The sequence below is a fragment of the Nyctereutes procyonoides genome, unplaced genomic scaffold, assembly GCF_905146905.1.
Source record: "Nyctereutes procyonoides isolate TBG_1078 unplaced genomic scaffold, NYPRO_anot_genome, whole genome shotgun sequence".
Lineage (NCBI taxonomy): Eukaryota > Metazoa > Chordata > Mammalia > Carnivora > Canidae > Nyctereutes > Nyctereutes procyonoides.
In genome coordinates this window covers 18,443,011-18,464,887 of record NW_026575037.1, presented here as the reverse complement: position 1 = coordinate 18,464,887, position 21,877 = coordinate 18,443,011, and the positions used below count along the sequence as shown (strand labels likewise).

The 21,877-nt window shown below is 38.1% G+C and overlaps 1 protein-coding gene and 2 non-coding genes across 5 annotated transcripts in view; all 3 read left to right on the top strand.

The window, feature by feature from the left end:
- SYT14 (synaptotagmin 14) overlaps nt 1-21,877 on the top strand; it is a 135,401-nt gene that overhangs the window by 95,145 nt on the left and 18,379 nt on the right. The gene's annotated exons all lie outside the window — the stretch shown is intronic.
- LOC129506097 (U4 spliceosomal RNA) lies at nt 6,386-6,529 on the top strand. The gene has a single exon (XR_008663693.1). It is a non-coding gene; the product is annotated as a U4 spliceosomal RNA (small nuclear RNA).
- On the top strand, nt 14,275-14,414 carry LOC129506101 (U4 spliceosomal RNA). Its single transcript, XR_008663694.1, has one exon. It is a non-coding gene; the product is annotated as a U4 spliceosomal RNA (small nuclear RNA).

Below are 21,877 nucleotides of genomic sequence, written 5' to 3'. Positions count from 1 at the left end.
CTGCCTCTCTCTCTCTCACTGTGTGACTATCATAAATAAATAAAAATTAAAAAAAAAATAAAAAATAAAATTATAAAAAAAAACAGATGAATAAACAAACTGTTGACTAGTCATACTGTGAAATACAAATCAATAATAAAAATTAATGAGCACTGATACAACAATATAGTTGGATACCGGAAACATGCTGAGCAAAAGAAGGCAGATACCCAAATGTATATACAATATGATTTCATTTATATGAAGTCAAAGAAAAGTAAAACCAGTTAATAGTGATAGAAATCAGATTGGTGGTTGCCTGGGCTGGGTGGGAGAGTTGATTGGGAAGAAGCACTTTCTGATGACATAAGTGTTCTATATATTGGTTGGGAGGTGGTTGCACAAAAATGTATACATTTATAAAAATTTATTGAACTTGTGCACTTAAAATTGCTACACTAATATCATTGAATGTAAATTATTCTCCAAAAAGGTTGATTTTTAAAAATCAAAAAAGTAGGGATCCCTGGGTGGCGCAGCGGCTGGGCGCCCGCCTTTTGCCCAGGGCGTGATCCTGGAGACCCGGGATCGAGTCCCACATCGGGCTCCCGGTGCGTGGGGCCTGCTTCTCCCTCTGCCTGTGTCTCTGCCTCTCTCACTCTCTCTCTTTATCTGTGTGACTATCATAAATAAAAGTTTAAAAAATTTTTTAAAAAAATCAAAAAAATATGTAGGAAGGGAAAAAATAGCACAAAAGAGCGGCGCTGGGGTGGCTCAGTTGGTTAAGCGTCCAACTCTTGATTTTGGCTCAGGTCATGACCTCAGAGTTGTGAGACTGAGCCTGGCATCAGGCTCTGCACTATGCATCAAGCCTGCTTAAGATTCTCTCTCCCTCCCCCTCTCCCTCTGCCCCTCAATCCCACTCTCTCTCTCTCTAAAAAAGAAAGAAAAGCACAAAAGAATATGATGTCTCAGTAATAACATTATGTGTAAATGGACTAAGTGCTCTAAAGATTCTCATATGAATTTTTAAAAACTGTTATTTCAAAAGAAAGATATTTAAAACGTAAATGTACAGTTAACTGTAAAGGGGCTAAGAATTTGACCTACTTCTAGCTGACAAATGAGCCCACCACATCTTAGTGGAGGCCAGCAGTAGAGGACTTAATTATTCTTGACATAGTAAGCAGCATGAGCATCAGCAGGTTTGCATCAGTTCCCCAGATTCCATAGGGGCAATGCACATAGACCTGCATGGTTTCCTGCCCATGAGGTTGGATAAGGGGGACGGACCCTCTACTCCACATGTTCATTCAGGAGTCCATTTTTCTGTCATGATGTTGCTCTGCCACCTATCCCCTAGGACAGAGGTCCCTAATTTTTTTTCTGTAAAGGGCTAAAAAGTAAATACTTTAGGCTTAGCCAGTGACATATGGTCTCTGACATATTCTTCATCCTTTTTTTTTAAACAATCTTCAAAAAATGTAGTCTATCCTTAGCTTCCAGGCCATAGAAAACAGGCCGCAGACCAGATTTGGCCCACAAACTGTACTTTACCAACTCTTATTGTAGGACATTGTCATTATGTGATTGTTCAAAGCTTGATCTCCATTGCACCCGGGTTCCAAGTGATGGGAGAAAGGAAAAGAAAATAGGCGGGAGGCTTGCCCAGTGTCTTGAGGTTCAGGCCTATGTCTTTTCTGTTTACATTTCATTTTCAGTCACATGTCCATACCTGACTCCAAAAGAAACTGGAAAACGTGGAAGCCATGTGCCCAGAAGGAAGTGGAAGATAGATTTTTGTTCAGAATTAGCAGTCCTTGTCACTACTAGAAAGAGGAATAGAAGGAAAAAGAAAGAAGAAGAAGAAAGAAAGAAAGAAAGAAAGAAAGAAAGAAAGAAAGAAAGAAGAAAGGGAAGGAAGAAAGAAAAAAGAAAGGGAAGGAAGGAAGGAAAAGAAAAAAGAAAAAGGTGTGCACGTGGCTCAATCAGTTAAGCATCGGCCTTTGGCTCAGGTCATGATCCCAGAGTCCTAGGATCAAGCCCTATATCGGGTCCCTGCTCAGAGAAGAGTCTTCTTCTCCTTCTCCCTCTGCCTCTACCCCTGCTTGTGCTGTCTCTCTCAAATAAAAATAAAAATCTTAGAAAACAAACAAAATGAGAGGGTAGTATCACAGAAACCAAGGATTGGGTTTCAAACAGAAAGTAATTGACTATATTGAATATTAATTACTACATGGTTAACTAAGCTGACTCTAACACCAATTGGATTTAACATGGTCTCATTAGATGATCATAATGAGAGTAGTATCGGTGGAGCAGTGGGAGCACGATGAGCTCAGGAATGAGTGGGAGCTGAGTATATGATGCTAAGGCAGTCGAACTCTTTAATGAGGGCTGGCACTGAATGGGGAAAAGATAGAAGAGAAAGGGGGAAAGAGAATAGAGTTATCTGGAAGAAGGTTTGGGATCTAAAAAAAGTTTTTTAAAAATATGAGTGAGACTTAAGCATGTTTAAATATGGATGGGAAGAATCCAGTGAAGAGAGATATTTAGGATATAAGAGAAATAGTGATATGCAGTATTCTTAGCAAAGTTTGATGACTTTGTGGAGAAATTGGTCTGAAATAGGGATACTTTCTCTTACAACAATGGTAAGAAAGAAGAAGAGGATCTAGATGTAACAAAGTTTATAGATAGTTTGACAGAAAATTGAGAAAGATTACACAGCAAGTGTGTGTGTCTGTGTCCATCTGCATGTGTAGAAGGAGGTAAAAATGAGGAAGGAGAAAAGAAATGGGGTCAGGTGATTTTAGGAAAATAGGAGATTTAGAATCATTGAGAAAATGGAAAAATAAATTTACTAGAGAAGCATAATAATATTATAAATATAACCAGATGATGGCCCAGACAAGGTGACAGTCCACTCCATTGTGTGATCATCCCCCCAGTACAGTGAAGGAATTGTCAAATTCATCCAAGGTTAGCATTTTGCTAGCCAGGCAAGTGTGTTGACTAATTAGAGAGCAAGGATGTTTAAGGCAAGAGAATGATTGAAATGATGAATCTTGGACTAGAAAATTGATGGGGGAGGAAGTAAGGGCAGAAAGGGGCTGATGAACAGAAACTATGGTGGCAGGAGACTAGAGGTCCAGTCATAGTCATGTTGCGAGAGGAGTTGAGTGATAAGACCACATGGATAAGAACTTGTGCTTCATTAGCACCTGGGATTTTTACTTAGTAATTTTGGTGAAGACCTAGCCACAGCCTCCGATGATCCTGAGATCCAAGAAATAATGACACTAGAAATCATTAAAAATGAAAAAATCAAATAACTTAGTGCCCAGGATTCATGTAGAAATGTAATGCACTTGAAGTCCGAGAGAGGTGGGGTAAAGGGGCAGTCTGTGAGCCAGGTGAAAATCCTCAGTAACTGAGCAGGCCTCACGAGACAATTGCTAGTTGAAGACACCGCCTAAGGGGAAAGGATGGCGCCGTCAGATGGCAGGAGCTTCAGATTGAAACCTGTTGTACGTGAGTGATTCACGGATCCTGGAACAACTTAACAATTTATGAAAATAAATTTGTGTCAAGACACCTGGATGGCTCAGTTGGTTGAGCATCCAGCTCTTGGTTTTGGCTCAGGTGGTGATCTCAGGGTCCTGGGATCAAGCCCCACATCAGGCTCAATGCTCAGTGGGGAGTCTGCTTGGGATTCTCTCTCTCTCCCTCTGCCCTTCCTGAGCTTGTGCATGCTTGCCCGTTCTTTCTCTCTCTCTCAAATAAATAAATAAATAAATCCAAATAAATAAATGAAATTTGTGTGTTATGGGCAGACTTGAGGGGACTTTATCCTGTTGCATAATTTTTACCAGCCCCCACTGAAAGCCATCTCAAATAATAACAGGAATTCTCAGGAGGAATAGGCTGTGGACCTCACGATTGAGAGGGAAATCCTCAGGCCACAACCTCCAGCCACTGTGTGTTGCTTTCTTGATGAGCTGTTGGTACTGCCCCTGCCAACGTCTCCATCCCCATCTCACCAGTGCTTGTCCAACAGTTGCTGCCCATCTTCTCTAGTGGAATTGTTGAGACCTCATGGCTCTTACCAGTTGTGGAGGGAAAAACTATTAGAATGAAGCCAGATTATAGAGATCCTTGCAAACCAGACTGGGGAATATAAACTTGGTCGTGAGAAGGACTATGATACTAAGAATCCTGAATTCAGAATCCTGAACCTCAGTTCATTTTCTGTAGGATAACTGGATATAAAACTTTGAGAATTTAAATATTTAGCCTGACTTACTTCATCTCTAAGATAAGCATAGTTAGGTAAAATAGGTGGATTTGAGCCATGTTCTACAGAAATACTTTTTGGATTCTAGAAGTTTCCTATAACTTCCTTTTTGAAAGTGGGGCTGCCTGGGTGGCCTCAGTCAGTTGAGCATCCAGCTTTTGGTTTTGACTCAGCTCATGAGCTCAGGGTCCTGAGATGGAGCCCCATGTCGGGCTCAGTGGGGTGTTTACTTGAGATTCTCTCCCTCTCCCCCTGCTCACGTGTGTGTGTGTGTGCACACTCACTCTCTATCAAATAAATCTTTTAAAAACAAATTTCTTTTAAAATGAGAGTATAATTTAAGATTGTAAAAATCAGTACAAATATATGCTATCTACTCAGTTTTAATTCAGTGGAAGCTATTAACATGTTAACCCACACTATGTACTTTTTCTTCCCTGTAGATTTATTAATCAAGCTGCCATTATCTCTCTATATTTGAAATTCTTGTAATTATGTCCTTGCTTAGGAGTATTATAGCTTGGTATTGATGTACTGGTTAATTTGGTCCAATCCATGTCTGCCCATAACAATTTTCCTAAGTTGATGCATTACAATCAATACTAGTGAGTGCTTTTGCTGTGACCTAGTAATAGATTGTTTTAATGAGTTGTGTGAACTCAGGGTAATACATTCTTTAAGGTGTGCGTAATTGCTAGATACCATTAGAGACTAAACTTGAAAAGTTTCTTTAATTTTCCATAGTTTTATCCATCAGTTAAACAGATTAATATTTTGACATTGCAAGGCATGGTAATTCACAATTTATCAGGACTTTATTAATATTGTACATAAAATAAAACAGCAAACACTAGATGCCAACCTAATCCATAGCTGCACTGTTGCCCACAACCTTACTATCAAGCTCTGTTTTTAACCAAATGGCCTGTTATAAGTTAGAACTTGATAAGTGCATTCAATATAACACTACACCTATCTGTTTCATGGTTGAACTTGAAGTAAGATTTTATTATTTTCAAAGGCGACCGTTAGTAAAATATTTGAAAATCACTAGATTAAATTTATTTGAGACTCATTCTAAAATTATATCATGCTGATATATGGAGCCCTTAAATAATTTTTCATAACAACTATATTGAGATATAAATCATATACTATGAAATTCACCCTTTTAAAGTATACAAATCACGTGTTTAGAATATTCACAGAGAAATGCAACATCACTACTATTTAATTCTGTATCATTTTTATCATCCAAAAAGAAAATCCTAGCATCACCTGCATGGCTCTGTCGTTTAGGCATCTGCCTTCAGCTTGGGTCATGATCCCAGGGTCCTGGGATCCAGCCCCGTGTTGGGCTCCTTGCTCAGTGAGGAGTCTGCTTCTCCCTCTCCTCCCTGCTCCTGCTCCCTCTCTTGCTATCTCTCTCTCTCTCGCTCTCTCTCTCAAATAAATAAATAAATAAATAAATAAATAAATAAATAATATTTAAAACAAAACAAAAAACCAAAAGGAAAATCCTGTACCCATTAACAATCACAGCCCTTAGCAACCAACTAATCTGCCCTCTGCCTGTATAGAGTTTTGCCTCTTTTGGACATTTTATATGAATGGAATCATACAATATATGGTCTCTTGTGTCTGGCTTCTTTCACTTAACGTGATGTTTTCAAAGTTCATTCATGTTTCAGCATGTGTCCACACTTCCCTGCTTTTTTTAGGGTTAATACTATTGCTCCATGTTATGAATATACATCGTTTTCATTTTTCTTAAGTATACACCTAGTTCTGGAATTGCTGGCAATTCAGTGCTTAATATTTTTAGAAATTGCCAGTTTTTCAGAGTGGCTGCACTGTTTTACTATCCCACCAACAATGTGTAAGAGTTCCAATTTCTCCACATTCTCTCCAACACTTCTTATTGTAGGAGTGTGTGTGTGTGTGTGTGTGGACAATAATACATATAGTAGCCATCCTAGTGGGTGTAAAGTAGTATCTCACTGTGGTTTTGATTTTTATCTCCCTCCTAAAGATGTTGAGTTTCTTTCCGTGTGCTTATTGGCCATTCATATGCCCTCTAGGAGAAATTGCATTAAAATCCTTTGTCCAAGCTTTGCGCAGTGGCAGCATCATAGCCAATGAGGTTTATCTGAGGCGTGACTATTGCTAATTAAAATCCTTTGCCCACTTTTAAATTGGCTTATTTATCTCATTATTATTGAGATGAAAGCATTCTTTATATATCCTGAGAAACAAGCTCTTTATCAGAAAAATGATTTGAGAATATTTTTTCCCATTCTATGTGTTATCCCTTTACTTTCTTGATGATGTCCCATGAAGCACAAAGTTTTTAGTTTTCAGAAAGTCCAATTTATTTGTCCTCTTGTTGTATGTGTGTTTAGTGTCATAGCTATGAAATCATTGCATAACCTGAGGTCACAAGGATTTACTCCTATGTTTTCTTTTAAGGATTTTATAGTTTTAGCTTTTAAATTTTGGTCTATGATCCATTTTTAGTTAATTATTTTATATGGTGCAAAGTAGGAGTTCAAATTAATTCATGTGAGATTTTTGCATGTGAGATTTCCAGTTGTCCCAATACCGTTTGTTGAAAAGATTCCTCTTTTTTTTTTCATTTAATTGTGTTGGCACTCTTCAAAAAAAATTAACCACAAATGTAAATTTTTATTTCTGAACTCTTATTTATATTCCACTGATCTGTATGTCTGCCCTATGCCAGTACCACACTGTTTTGATTGCTGTAGCTTTGTACTAAGTTTATTTTTTTTTAAATATTCATTTTATTTATTTATTCATGAGAGACAGAGAGAGAGAGAGGCAGAGACACAGGCAGAGGGAGAAGGAGGCTCCATGCAGGGAGCCTGATGTGGGACTCGATCCCAGGTCTCCAGGACCATGCCCTGGACCAAAGGCAGGTGCTAAACTGCTGCGCCACCCAGGGTTCCCTGTACTAAGTTTAAAATTGGAAATGTGAGTCCTCCCAACTTTGCTCTTCTTTTTCAAGATTGTTTTAGTTGAGTCCCTTGCTACACATGAATTTTAGAATTGGCATCTCCATTTCTGCAAAAAATACCATTGGAATTTTGATAGAGACTGCATTGAATCTATTGATTGCTCTGGGAAGTGTTACTGTCTTGTTAAGTCTTCCAGAGGTGCTTCACTGGCTCAGTTGGTAAAGCCTGTAACTCTTGAGCTTGGGGTTATGTGTTCAAGCCCCATGTTGGCTGTAGAGATTACTTTAAAAATTAATTAATTTTAAAAAGGTGGAATTCATAACTTAAAAAATAATAGTAAAAAAACCTTTCAAAACATTAATAGGAAATGACATTTCATTTATTTAAGTTGTCTCTAATTTCTTTTTTAAAAATATCTTGTTGCTTTCAGTGTATAAAACTTACACTTCTTCTGTTAAATTTTTTTTTTGTTAAATTTATTCCTAAGAATTTTATTCTCATCGATGCTATGGTGAATGGAATTACTTCTTACTATTGTTTTCAGATTGTTCATTGCTGGTGTATAAAAATACAATTTGTTTCTGTATATTGATCACATATCTGCAACCTTGCCTAATACATTCATCAGTTCTAATAGGGTTTGTTGTTTGTTTGTGTTTTGGTGTATGTTAGGATTTACTATATACAAGACCATGTCATTTATGAATAGAGATAATTTTACTCCCCGCCCCCAGTATGAATGCCTTGACAGAGACTCCCTCCTTGAACAAATTTTAATCAGGCTCCCCTGAGCCCTCTTTTTGACTAGGCCTCAACTTGATGGTTGTCCTGTCTTTGACCAGCCCTCCTTTCATAGCTGATCAAGTTTCTCATCCTCACCTTGGTGTAATAGTTCTTGACCTGCCTTCAGTAAAAATGCTGTTAGGTCAGTTTAACAAGAAATTTCCCATCCTTGTGATGTCTGAAAATTTTCATTCACTGATCCCCTCATTCTCTTCATTGGCTGTAAATCCCCACATGCCTCTGCTGTATTTGGAGTTGAACTTTCTCCCCAGTTGCAATAATCTTGACACCTATTTTGGTAGTCCTGAAGACAGGTTTACTTCATTTTATTGCACTGCACTTAATTGTGCTTTGCAGATACTGCATTTCTTACAGATTGAAAGTTTGTAGCAACCCTGCATCGTCTATTGGCACCATTTTTTTCAACATCATTTGCTCACTTTATGTCTCTGTGCACATTTTGGTATTTTCATGGTATTTCACACTTTTTGGTTATCATTGTATTTGTTACACTGATCTGTGACCAGCAACCTTTGATGTTACTACTGTAATTATCTTGGAGTGCTTGCTACAAACCACACCCATTTAAGCCCACACACTTAATTGATAAATGTTGTGTGTGTTCTGATTGTGCCACCAGTCAGCTCTTCCCCGATCTGTCTCCCCCCTTCCTATTCCCTATGACACAACAATATTGAAATTAGGGCAATTAATAACCCTGCAATGGCCTCTCGGTGTTCAAGTGAAAGGAAAAATTGTACATCTCTCATTTTTTTAATTTAAATTTTAGGTAGTTAATATACAGTACAATATTGATTGTGTGTCTCTCATTTTAAATCAAAAGCTAGAAATGAATAAGCTCGGTGAGGAAAGCATGTCAAAGGCTGAGAGCTAGGCCTCTTGCACTAAATAGCCAAGTTGTGAATTCAAAGGAAAAGTTCTTGAAATTAAATGTGCTGCTCCAGTGAATACATGAATTATAGTAAGAAAGTGAAACAGCCTTACTGTTAATATAGAGAAAGTTTGAGTGGTCCAGGTGGAGGATCAAACCAGCCACAACCTTCCCTTAAGCCAAAACCTAATGCACAGCTAAACGCTAAGTCTCTTCAATTCTGTGGAGGCTGAGAGGTAAGGAAGCTGCAGAAGAAAAGTTTGAAGCTAGCAGAGATTGGTTCACAAGGTTTAAGGAAAGAAATTGCCTCCATAACAGAAAAGTGGAAGGTGAACCAGCAAGTGCTGATCTAGAAGCTGCAGCAAGTCATCCACATCTAGCTAAGATAATTAATGAAGGTAACCACACTAAACAACAGATTTTTAATGTAAATAAAACAGCCTTGTACTGTAGGAAGATGCCATTTGGACTTGAATAGCTAGAAAGAAGAAGTCAGTGCCTGACTTCAAAGCTTCAAACAACGGGCTGGCGCTCCTGTTAGGGGCTAATGCAGCCGAAGCCACTGCTCACTCACCATTCTGAAAACCCTCCGGCCCCAAAAAATTATGCTAAATCTACACTGCCTCTGCTGTATAAATGGAACAACAAAGCCTCGATGACAGCACATCTGTTTACAACGGCTTACCAAATATTTTAAGCCCACTGTTGAGACTTACTGCTCAGGAAAAAAGACTCCTTTCAAAATATTACCATTTGTTCATAGTGCACCTGGTCACTCAAGAGCCCTGGTGGAGATGTACTGTCAGATTAATCTTGTTTTCATGCCTGCTAACACAGCATCCATTCTGCAGCCCAGGGATCAAGGAATTGTTTTGACTCCAGGCCTCCAGACATACGTTTCATAAGGCTAGGGCTGTCACACACAGTGATCCCTCTGGTGGATCTGGGCAAAACAAGGTTAAAACCTGGAAAGGAGTCGTCCTTCTAGGTGCCATTAAGAACACTTGTGATTCATGGGAAGAGGTCCAAATATCAACATTAAGGGGAGTTTGGAAAAAGTAGCTTCTGACCCTCGTGGATGACTATGAGGGGCTCAAGACTTCCATGCAGGAAAGAAGTACAGATGGGAAGGAATAGCAAAGAGAACTAGAATTAGAAGTAGAGCCGGAAGCCACAACTGATCACTGCAATCTCACGATAAGACTTGAATATTTGAGAAGATGCTTCTTATGGAGAAGCAAAGAAGATGGTTTCTTGGAATCTACTCCTGGCGAAGACGCTGTGAAGGTTGTCGAAATGACAACCAGGGATTTAGAATATTACACAAATGTATTGATAAAACAGCAACAGGGTTTCAGAGGATTGACATCCAATTTTGAAAGCAGTTCTACTGTGGGTAAAATGCTGTCAAACAGCATCACATGCTACAGAGAAATCAGTTATGAAAATCAGTTATGAAAGGAAGAGTCAGTGATGCTGCAAACTTCATTGTCTTATTTTAAGAAGTTGCCAGAGCCACCCCAGTCTTTGGCAACCACCACCCAGTCACTCAGCAGCCACCGACAAAAAGATTATCACTCTTTGAAAGCTCAAATAATAGTATTTTTTAGCAACAAAGTATTTTTTAGTTGAGATACATACATTATTTTCTTAGAAATAATGCTGTTAAAAAAAAGAAAAAGAAATAATGCTGTTGCACACTTAATGGACTACAGTATAGGGTGAGCATAACTTTTACATGCATTGGGAAGCCAAAAAATTTATTTGCCTTTATTGTGATACTAGTTTTATTGCTGTAGTCCGGAACCTAGCCCGCAATATCTCCAAGATATACTTATAAAGGCTTCTTTGCTGTGTTAACAGGCATCGGAATATTTTTTAACAGCACTTCATTTGTCTCACTAATTGTCCTGACTAGATACTCCAGTACAATACTGAATTGAAGTGGTGACAACAGACATTTTTATCTTATTTTTGTTCTTAGGGAGAAAGCATTCAATCTTTGACCACTAGGTATGATGTTAGTCAGCTGTAGGTTTTTCATATACGTCCTTTATCAGCTTGAGAAAGTTTCCTTGTATTCCTATTTGTTGAGTGTTATTATCATGAAAGGGTGTTGGGTTTTGTCAGATGCCTGGTCTGCATTTATTTAGATGATCATGTGGTTTTTGTCCTTTATTCTGTTATTATGACATTTTTCATTGGCTGATTTTCCTATGTTAAGCAACTTTACATTCGTAGAATAACTCTCAGTTATGATGTATAATCCTTTTTATAAGTTGCTAGATTTGGTTTGAACATATTTTATTGAGGATTTTTGTGATGTAAGAGATACAGATCCATAGTTTTGTTTACTTGTGATGTCTATTCCTGAGTTTGGTATTACTGGTCTCAAGCAATAAACTGGGGAGTGTTACCTCCTTTTCTATTATTTGGCAAAGTTTTTAAACATTTGGCAGTGTATTGGTTTGCTAAGGCTGCTATACCAAAGTACCACAAACATGGTGCCGTAAAACAGCAGAATTCTCTCATTGTTCTGGAGGCCAGAAGTTCAAGTCCAAGATGTTGGCAGGGTGGGTTCCTCCTAAGAGCTCTAAGGGAGAATTTGTTCCATGCTTTTCTCCTGGTTTCTGGTTATGGCCACCGTCTTTAGCATTCCTGGGCCTGAAATAGTTGCATCAGCCCAGAATCCACCTCCATCTTCACATGGTGTTCTCCCTGTGGGTCTTTGTGCCTCTCTTTGTCTTCTTGTAAGGACACGGCTCATACTGGAGTAGGGATCCATACCATACTGCAGTATGGCCTCCTCTTAACTTACATCTTAGGAAACCCTCAGAGTCCCTGTTTCCAGATAACTTGACATTTAAGTAACAAGAATTAAGGTTTGAACATTATCTGTAGGGGGCACATTCAACCCACAACAGAGAATTTACCAGTGGGCTTTCCTTTGTCGGAAGTTACTAATTCAGTCTTTACCTGTGATAGGTACAGTCAGGTTTTCTGTTTCTTCTTGAGCCAGTGTTAGTAGTTTATGTCTGTGTGGGAATTTTTTCCATTTCATTTATTTTTTTTAATTTATTTATGATAGTCACAGAGAGAGAGAGAGAGAGAGGCGCAGAGACACAGGCAGAGGAAGAAGCAGGCTCCATGCACCGGGAGCCCGATGTGGGATTCGATCCCGGGTCTCCGGGAAAGCGCCCTGGGCCAAAGGCAGGCGCCAAACCGCTGCGCCACCCAGGGATCCCTTCCATTTCATTTAGATTATCTAACTTGTTTAATTGTAGGCAATGTTTTCTTAAAGTCTTTTTTACTTCTGGAAGTTCAGTAGTGATGACCCCTCTTTTATCTTTTTAGTAATTTGAGTGCTCTTTTTCCTTGATTGTACTAGTTAAAGGCTTGTCAATTTTGTTGATCTCTTCAAATGATAACTTTTTTGGTTTTGTTAATTTTCTTTGTTGTTTTTCACATCTTTCTATGCCCATCTTTATAATTCCCTTCCTTTTCCTTGCTTTGAGTTTAGTTTGCTCTTTTCTAGTTTTGTAAGGTAGAAAGTTAGGCAGTTGATTTGAGATATTTCTTCTTCTTAAAAACAGAATTTCCCTCTACACTAGCTTTCACTTCATCCCATACAATTTGATATGGTGTGTTTTTGCTTTTATTCCAATTTTTTTCTAATTTCCTGTGATTTCATCTTTGGCCTATTGGTTATTTAGGATTGTGTTGTTTAAATTGCACATATTTGTGAATTTCCAAAATGTGTTTACGTTAATGATTTATAATTTAATTCCTTTGTGGTTCAAGAACATAATTTGTGTGATTTTAGATTTTAAATTTTTTTTAAGATTTTATTTATTTATTCATGAGAGACACAGAGAAAGAGAAAGAGAGAGAGAAAGGCAGAGACACAAGCAGAGGGAGAAGCAGGCTCCATCCTGGGAGCCTGATGTGAGACTCATCCTGGGACTCCAGGGTCATGCCCTGAGCTGAAGGCATACACTTAACCACTGAGCCACCCAGGTGTCCCAGTTTTTAAAAAAAAATTATTGAGACTTGTTTTTAGTCTAACATATGTTCTATCCATAAAGAATTGTTCCATGTGCACTTGAAAAGAATGTTCATTCTACTCCTGTTGGTTAGAGTATCACATAGATATCTTTTGAATGTAGTTGCTTTCTATTTCTTTATTGATTTTCTGTCTAGTTGTTCTATCCAGTATTGAAAATCAGGTATTGAAGTCTCCAGCTACTATTGTTTGAATTGTCTATTTTTCTTCATAATTCTATCAGGTTTTGCTTCATATATTTTTGGGTTCTGTTATTGGGTGCATATTTTTTTTAAGATTTTATTTATTTATTCATAAGAGACACAGAGAGAGAGAGAGAGGCAGAGACACAGGCAGAGGGAGAAGCAGGCTCCATGCAGGGAGCCCAATGTGGGACTCGATCCCAGGTCTCCAGGATCAGGCCCTGGGCTGAAGGCAGGCGCTAAACCACTGAGCCACCCAGGGATCCCCGCATATATGTTTTATATATTCTTGATAGATTAACTCTTTTATTATTATAAAATGAGTTTTTGTCTCTAGTATTAATTTTTCGCTTATAGTCTGTCTGACATTGGTTCAGCCGTACCAACTCCCTTTTGTTTTCTGTTTGCATGGTAGGTCTTTTTTAGTCATTTTACTCTCCATCTGTTTGGATCTTTGAATCTAACATACAACTCTTGTAGACAGTATATAATTGGGTCATTTTTTAAATATAAATATATAAATATATTTTAATATAAATTATTATATATAATATATAATATAAATAATTAAATTATATATGATTTAATATAAATATATAAATACTTTTAATATTAATGTAACATCTGATTAATAAGACAGATTCATAAAAATAAAACATTTTACTATTAATTTTAATCAATATAATTGCTGATTATATTGATTAAAATTAGCCATCTTACTATTCATTTTCTATATGACTTATGCCTTTTTTGTTGTTTTTTTTCTATTTCTCCACTATTGCCTTCTTTTATGTTAAATAGTAATTTTCTAATATACCATTTTAATTACTTTGTTTCTTTGACTCTCTTTTTTTAATTTCTTATTGGTTTACCTGGGGATAACAATTAACATCTTAATTTAAAATAATCTAATTAAGAGTAAAATTTGTCGACTAATTTATAATGTATAAAGATATAATTTATACAGCAATAATAGCATAAAGGAAAGAGGAAGAGAATGGAACTATTAAAGCTTTTGTTTACTACTGAAATTAAGTTGGTATTAATCTGAACTAGATTATATTTATTATTTATTTCATGTCTTTTAAATAAGATAGTGAAAAAGCTTGGTGCAGTGGCAGTATCATAGCCAATGAGGTTTATCCGAGGTGCAATTATTGCTAATTAAATAATAGTGAAGAGTTATGTATTATATTACTGTTGCTGCTGTAACAAATTACCACAAACTTTAAAACAACGAAAATTTATTATCTTACAGTCTGGAGGTCAGAAGTCCAAAATATTTCAGAAGGGCTGTTTTTTCTGAAAGTACCAACGAGAGACCTTGCTTGCTTGCTTCATTCATTCAGTTTTCTAACTTTTAGAGGCCATCTGCATTTTTTCATGGGTTTCTCCTTCCAGTTTTTTAAAGGTTTTTTAAAAAAATTTATTTATTCATGAGAGACACAGGCAGAGGGAGAAGCAGGCTCCCTGCAAGGAGAGTTATGCGGAACTCAATCCCAGGACCCCAGGATCACAACCTGAACCAAAGCAGACACTCACCTACTGAGCCACCCAGGCGCCCCTCTTCCTCCATTTTCAAAGCCAGCAGTATAGCATCTTCAAGGTTCTCTCTCTTTCTTTGCCTCCTACTCCCCCGCCTCCCTCTAAGGACCCTGTGATTACATTGGGCCCTTTCAGGTAATCCAGGATAATGTCCTCACATCAGGCTCCTTAATCTAACCCTATCTATTTAAAAAAAAAAAGATTTTATTTATTCATGAGAGACACAGGGAGAGAGGCAGAGACATAGGCAGAGGGAGAAGCAGACTCCCTGCAAGGAGCCTGATGCAGGACTCGATCCCAGGACTCCAGAATCATACCCTGAGCCAAAGGCAGATGATAAATGCTGAACCACCCAGGTATCCCAACCTAATAAAGTCACGTTTGTTGTATAAGGTAAAATATTAGTAGATTCTGGAGATTAGGATGTGGACCTCTTTGTTGGAGGCATTACTCACCCTCCCACAACTTTACAAACTAAAATACATTTATACTGTCTTCTATATTTACCTATGTAGTTATCTTTAATTCTCTTTGTGTGGTTTGAGTTATTTTTTTCTTTTGAGAGAGAGAGCTCAGAGAGAGAGGGGATGTGTGTGTGTGTGTGTGTGTGCATGTGTAGGCTTTGGGACAAGGAGGAAGGGCAAAGAGAGAGGGAAAGCCACTGGAGTCTCTTCAGTCAGATTAGTTGTCAGCTTATGTGATTGGACCAAGATTTCCTTAAATGCTTATATAACATCTCCTAGCATTTGTGTGTTTGGCATGCCTTCAGTGCACCAGCAGCAAGTTTGTAGCTGTGCCTCATCTTTCACTTCATGCATGCACTGAGCCTCAGGGTCAGCCAGAGATGACTTTAGGACCTTCCCAGGACTTTCCTGCATGTGCATAGCCCTACATATGAACATGGATTTTTGACTCCTAGGAATGTTTTGGAGCTTATCAAAGTCCCCAGTGAACTTCTCATTCCCAAGATTTATATTACAGCTTTCTCATCCACCTCTTGTTTGCTCCAACTAGTCCTGCTTTCTCAGTTGGCTATGATGTTTAAGCAGTTGCCACTAATTGTTTCTGCAAATTTCCTTAGGATACAGCCATACTGTACACATATATCAAGCTTTGAGTAAGGTCAAATCAAAACAAAGCTTGAGAATGGAACTTTTTAGGGACCTCTCAGACAAGTCAAGTAATGATAGTTCTCTGGGAATCAGGTTTGGGGAAGCTCCTAACCTTTTCTGATCCCTCCACTGTCTGCTAGGCTGCTGTTTCTCACAGCTACCTTAGCATTGTGAAACTGTCGATTTTCAAGGCTACCATGGAACTAGAGACTGGAAGGTGGGAATAGGGTAACAACAAAGCTTGTTGTTCTTACTGGTATTCAGCCATTTCTCTTGCACAAGCACTCCTTGGATGATTGCAAGACTTTGGTTAACTAGGAGTTCTGGAAAAGCTGATTTTGACAATTTTTGCCAATATCCTTTTCACTTGAATGAAGGAGCAGATTTTCAGATTTTACTTCACTATTCTGCCCTTCACTATATTTGAGAAGAGGTACATCACCACCAAAGCCAATTTTCTGGAAGTGTGGTTTACTAGTGTCTGATGTCTTTCCTCTGGCCTGGAAATTGGTGACACAGAGTGTGGTAAGCTGACTCAAAATGGTCATCGAAAGACCTAAGAACATTACAGACAAGAGTTGTAAGGCTGAAGTTCAAAGAATCCAAAGTAAGTAACAGATTGAGTGGACAAGGTAGTTGACTTAACTGAACAAAGAGAATTTCTTCGCTGTCTGCTTTCTCCCTATGCTTCCCATCCTCCATTCCCACTCCACACCCCCATGGCGGAGTACATAGATCATGGTGCATAAAAAGCAATAATATGGGTAAAAGCTAACTAAGATGCTATTACATTATAGAAATAAATTGTTAGAGTGATCTGTTTTCAAAGCACTTCCTTTATGCTATCTCATGTAATCTTATTACTGAACAGGACATGAAAAAGAGTCTCTATTTTATAATGAGGAAAAATGAGAATTTCATTAGATAAGTTACTGAATGTCTTAGGGCTAACAACAGGTAGCATCGCTCTTAGCTCTTTTGATTTCTTGTCAAGTACTCTTTGCACTATTAAGTGATAAGACTATTAGAAGAATTTTTATAGTAAGGATGAGCCAATTTTGAGATAATTTCTGGAGGAAAAATCACGAGAATGTGTCTGGTTGGATATATGAGATTAAAAAGGAGAAGATGCCCAAGATTTCTAGCATGGAAAGTATATATTTAGTACATTGCAACTAGTCAAGATAAAAATGCTATTCTAATGGGAAATAAAGATCAAGCTGCTGTTAATTCAATGAAAGAATCAGGGAAATAATTATTGAGGATTTAAATGAAGCCTAAATGTATATATTTTGCTCATTTTCCACAAGGTGTCAGCAACACTTAAAACAATAGCAATGGTAACGGTTATTTGGAATGGGGTATCTAAATTTGTTAAAGATTACACAATTAGGAGTTTATTATTGTATTTATTTGTTCCCACCATGAGATTGTTTGTACTTCAGTGTCTTGACAAACTTCATACATTATTTAGAGCTCCGTAAAATATTTTACCATCTGCATCATTATTGTCTTGTAGCCTACCTTTGGGTTACTTATCCATTATGCTATAGTAGAAATTTTGACTTCCCCAGACTCAAAATATGTTGGAGAAACCAAGTCAGCAGGGGGCAGCACAGTCTTACAGTGTTTCAAATTTGGTCATTTGAATGGACCATTCACAAACCTAAGGATATATAGTGTGGTACCTGGTGTTCATGCTTTTCAAGCATTCACACCCTGCATGTCAAATGGAATATTATTTGTAACCCAAATATATAAAGCAGATGACAGTGATACTTTACCAACAGAAATCTTATTTTATAATAGTTGCCTACAACATCAAACGCTAAAAATAACGGAGCCATTTTAATAAGCAAAAGATTTAGAATAAAACTTTTTTTTAAGGTGTAGTACTAGTTCTGTCTTCCTTTTACAGATAAGGAAATTGAGGCTGAAGCAAATGTTAAAACATGTCCAGAGTCACACAGATGGCTCTGCGAAATAGCAGAGCTCACATAGAAGCCCAACTGTCTTACTCCAGAGCACCTGTACCTACGATTATACAATTGCTGATAATATGTTTTAGTCTTACTTCAGCCCTGAATCCAATTTCTTTCTTTTTTCAAATTGCACCATACAGAGAAGACTCTGACTGATGCAGATAAGGGGTTAGAAATGGTATCTCTCTTTCTAAACAGTTTACTCTGCAGTCTCCAGAAACTTCTCAGTTCAACACAAATGTTTAGCCCAAAATACAAACAATGTTGAGTGAAGTCTGCAGTACAGATACAGGCACTGTTCTCTTGTATGTCAACAAGTGGTAGAACTGCTAAGGAAGTGAACAGTTATTCCACATCTTTTAGACAAAAAACAAAATAAAACAAAAAACCCTAAAGCATGGAGATGCTAAGTACCATATCCAAAAGTCACATTCCCATAACTGACTTACCCCGACTGTCTCACTAGTTTTCCTTTCCTCACCTGCACGTTGTACTGCCTCTTTGTGTTAATACTCATTTATGTGCTTGTCCTGCTATTATTTTTTTTTCTTGAGTAGGAAGGGGCAGAGGGAGAGAGAGAATCTTAAGCAGGCTCTACTCCCAGTAGGGAGCCCACCATGTGGCTTAATCTTGGGACCCTAGGATCACACCCTGAGCCGAAATCCAGAGTTGGAGGCTCAACCTCCTGAGCCATCCAGGTGCCCTATTGTTTCATTTTTAAATAGATAAAACTATATTTTAAAAGTGAAATTCAAGGGAAACCTGGGTGGCTCAGGAGGTTGATGTCCATCTTTAGCTCAGGCCATAATCCCGGGGTCCTGGCATCAAGTTCCACATCAGGCTCCCTGCTCAGCAGGAAGCCTGCTTCTCCCTCTCCTACCCACTTGTGCTCTCTGTCGTTATCTGTCAAATAAATAAAATCTTTTTTAAAACAGTGAAATTCAAGAGATTCCACTAACCACAACTGGAAAACCAGGAGCCTGTGGATAACAGAATATAATCCCAAACCTAGAAGGTATTTAGAAATAATTTGAGGCTGTTGTTTTCAAATTATCATTCTATTTAGTTTTCCAGTAGTTAAAAATATATAGGTATATATATGTTTCTATTAAAGACTTAGATTTGAATCATCTCATTTAAAACAGACTAATTAAAGGGAACATTTAACACATCTGGAATACACTAATTTGCACAGGAGTAACTGTGAACCTAGCACTCATTAAGCTCAGTGACCAGTTTTAAAAAGCTCACACCTCCCCCAGATGTGTTATACGTGAGGGCATCTCTGGGGAACAGTCTTTACTAGCTTAGCAACCCAGTAAGTATTGCCAGTGACTCAAACATCTCAGAGAAAGAAAGCTTTTGCATGGGGCACCTGAGTGTCCCAGTCGATTAAGTGTCTGACTTGATTTCTGCTCAGGTCGTGGTCTCAGGGTCATGAGATGGAGTCCCGGTTCAGGCACTGTGCTCAGCAGGGAATCTGTCTCTCTCCCTCCCTCTCCTTCTACCCCTACCCCCACTTGCGCGCTTGCACCTGGACTCTTGCTCTCTCTCTCCCCCACCCCTGAAATAAATAATAAAATCTTTAAAAAAGAAGAAGAAGAAGAAAAAAAAAAACCTTTTGCAATTTTCAGAAATGTGATAGACCCTAAGAAGACAGGGAAGTCAGCTACCTTAATTTTGAAGCAAAAGTCATAGTCCTTAGTATGTACTGAAGTTGTTGGGTTACAAAAATCCTTCGTGATTACTGCCACTATAACATGCTTCTAGATCTCTAATTAGGATCAGTGATTATAAATTTGATTTTTTTAAAAGCCTGATGTTTTGCTACAAGGTGAAAAATTGCAATTTTTTTGCTTACGATGTAAGATGTACACAAAGACAGACCATGAATACTGTCTCAAGGAGAGACTTAGCTATCATAGCACAAGGTAAATTGTGCCCTCTGCCCCAGGGTTCAGTCCTGCCACGTGTTTGGCCTTAGGTTATTTTTCTAAGACAAATCTGAGCCTGTTACTCCCCACTTCAAATTGCCTCTCCTGTTTTCCACTGCTTGTAGAGCAGGTCCAGCTTTTCTCGCCACCACGTTTCATGTCTTTCATAATTTATGCTTCTCATTCAACAGTATTTATTAAATGCCTGCCAAGTGATAGTTGGGGGCATACAAAAATAAATAGAACCAAGGTTCTGCCCCCAACGGACTTACAGTCTGGTAGGAATCACAGACAAAGCAAAGGTTACAGTGCAGTATGACAAGTGTCTGATGGAAGTCGTGCTAAGTGAGTAAATTTGGCTTGAACTTTCCTTTGTAGCTATATTTTTTACTCCTTTCCCCCACATACACCAGCCAAACCAGATCAGTTTACATTCGCCAAATGCTATCTGCACGTGGGCCTTTGCTCAAATGTCTGAAATGCCATTCCGAATGCCTATTGAAATCCCTCTAGGGCCAACTTCCAATATCTCCTCTCAGGAATAGAGTTTCTGATAACCCAGAATTCATCAGATCTACCTATATTCTCCCATAAAACTTCTCAGGGCATTTTTTTTTTAATAGTCTGCCTTAAAATCAGTTCATCTCTTTGTCCTACTACAGTGCCTTAAACAGGACAAGCAGCCAATAAACTTTTATACTGATAGCTGTGTTTTGCCTCTATTCTTTTCTGTTTCTTTTAGTAAGAAAAACAGTGTATACTGTTTATAGTTACTTTTTTTGCAACTAGCCTGAAGTCTGGTCACAAATAAATCAAGACTGTGAGATGAATATGAGTGATTCTAAAAACCATTAAACAAACTGAGAATAGAAATATTAGGTATACTGGTACTATGGACACTGTTGGTTTTCTGCCAATAATGCTATCCCTATTACTTCCTGCTTCTTTCCTTGAATGACATCCTGTTTTGTTCAGGTAGCCAACCCCAGACCATACAGAATTCCTACTGGAAAAAAAAATCATCCACCATGAATTGATAGTCAGGAGACCCTAGAGGTAGGTATATTGGCGTCTCTAGGATGTAAACTAATAGAACACTGTGAAAGAGATTATAAAATAAATATGCTTTAAATGAGTAAAGAGCTAAAAGGAGTAATAGAAACCACAAGGAAAAGAACAGACAATATGGAAAAGGAGGCAGATTTAAATAATGACCATATGGAACTTCCAGAATGAAAAATAGAGTCATTAAAAATAGAATCAATGAAAAACATGAATAAGAGGGTCAGGAAAATGAAGGGTGGAATGAAAATGTTAAATATATTTTCTTATAAGAACTGCAGAATGAGTGACTGTAGAAAATGAGAGACAATGTTTGAAATACTTAGGTCATCAGATTGAGTAAACACAGATCCTACACAGGATTATCAAAATGAATGCACACCTATAAAAGTTACAGTGAGGGACACCTGGGTGGCTCAGTTGGTTAAGCATCTGCCTTTGGCCCAGGTCAGGATCCCAGGGTCCTGGAATCAAGCCCCGCTAGGCAGGGAGCCCGCTTCTCCCTCTCTCTCTCTCTCTCTCTGAGCCCCACTCATTTGTCCACTCTTTCTCTCTCTCTCTAGAACTTTCTTCCCCCCTCTCTCTCTCTCTCTGTCTCCCTCCCTCCCTCTCTCAAATAAATAAAATCTTAAAAAAAAAAAAAATTACAGTGAGGAGGCAAAAGCCCAAACACAAAACAATGGAAGCAGCCATGGAGAAAATATAAGGGAACAACAGTTCCTCTAACAGAAGGCTTCTCAACAGTGCTAAAGACCAGAAGGCAGCGGTATAGTATCTTTAAGGTGCCAAGGTAGATGATTATACCAACTTAGAATATTATCACCACCTAAATTATCACTTGGAGAAGAGAGCAAACTCCAGATATTTTCAGGCAAAGGCCAAGAGAGTTTACCACCCATAGATCATTGCTGGAGTAACAACTAAAGCATATACTTTCATAAGAACCTTGAATTCAAAGAAAGAAATAAGGTGGAAGAACTGATGGTGAGCCGAGAGATTGTTGAACGCTCAGAAAATCGAAATAAGCAGGGATAGATAGATCAAGGAGAAAAATAAAAGTAAGGATATGGA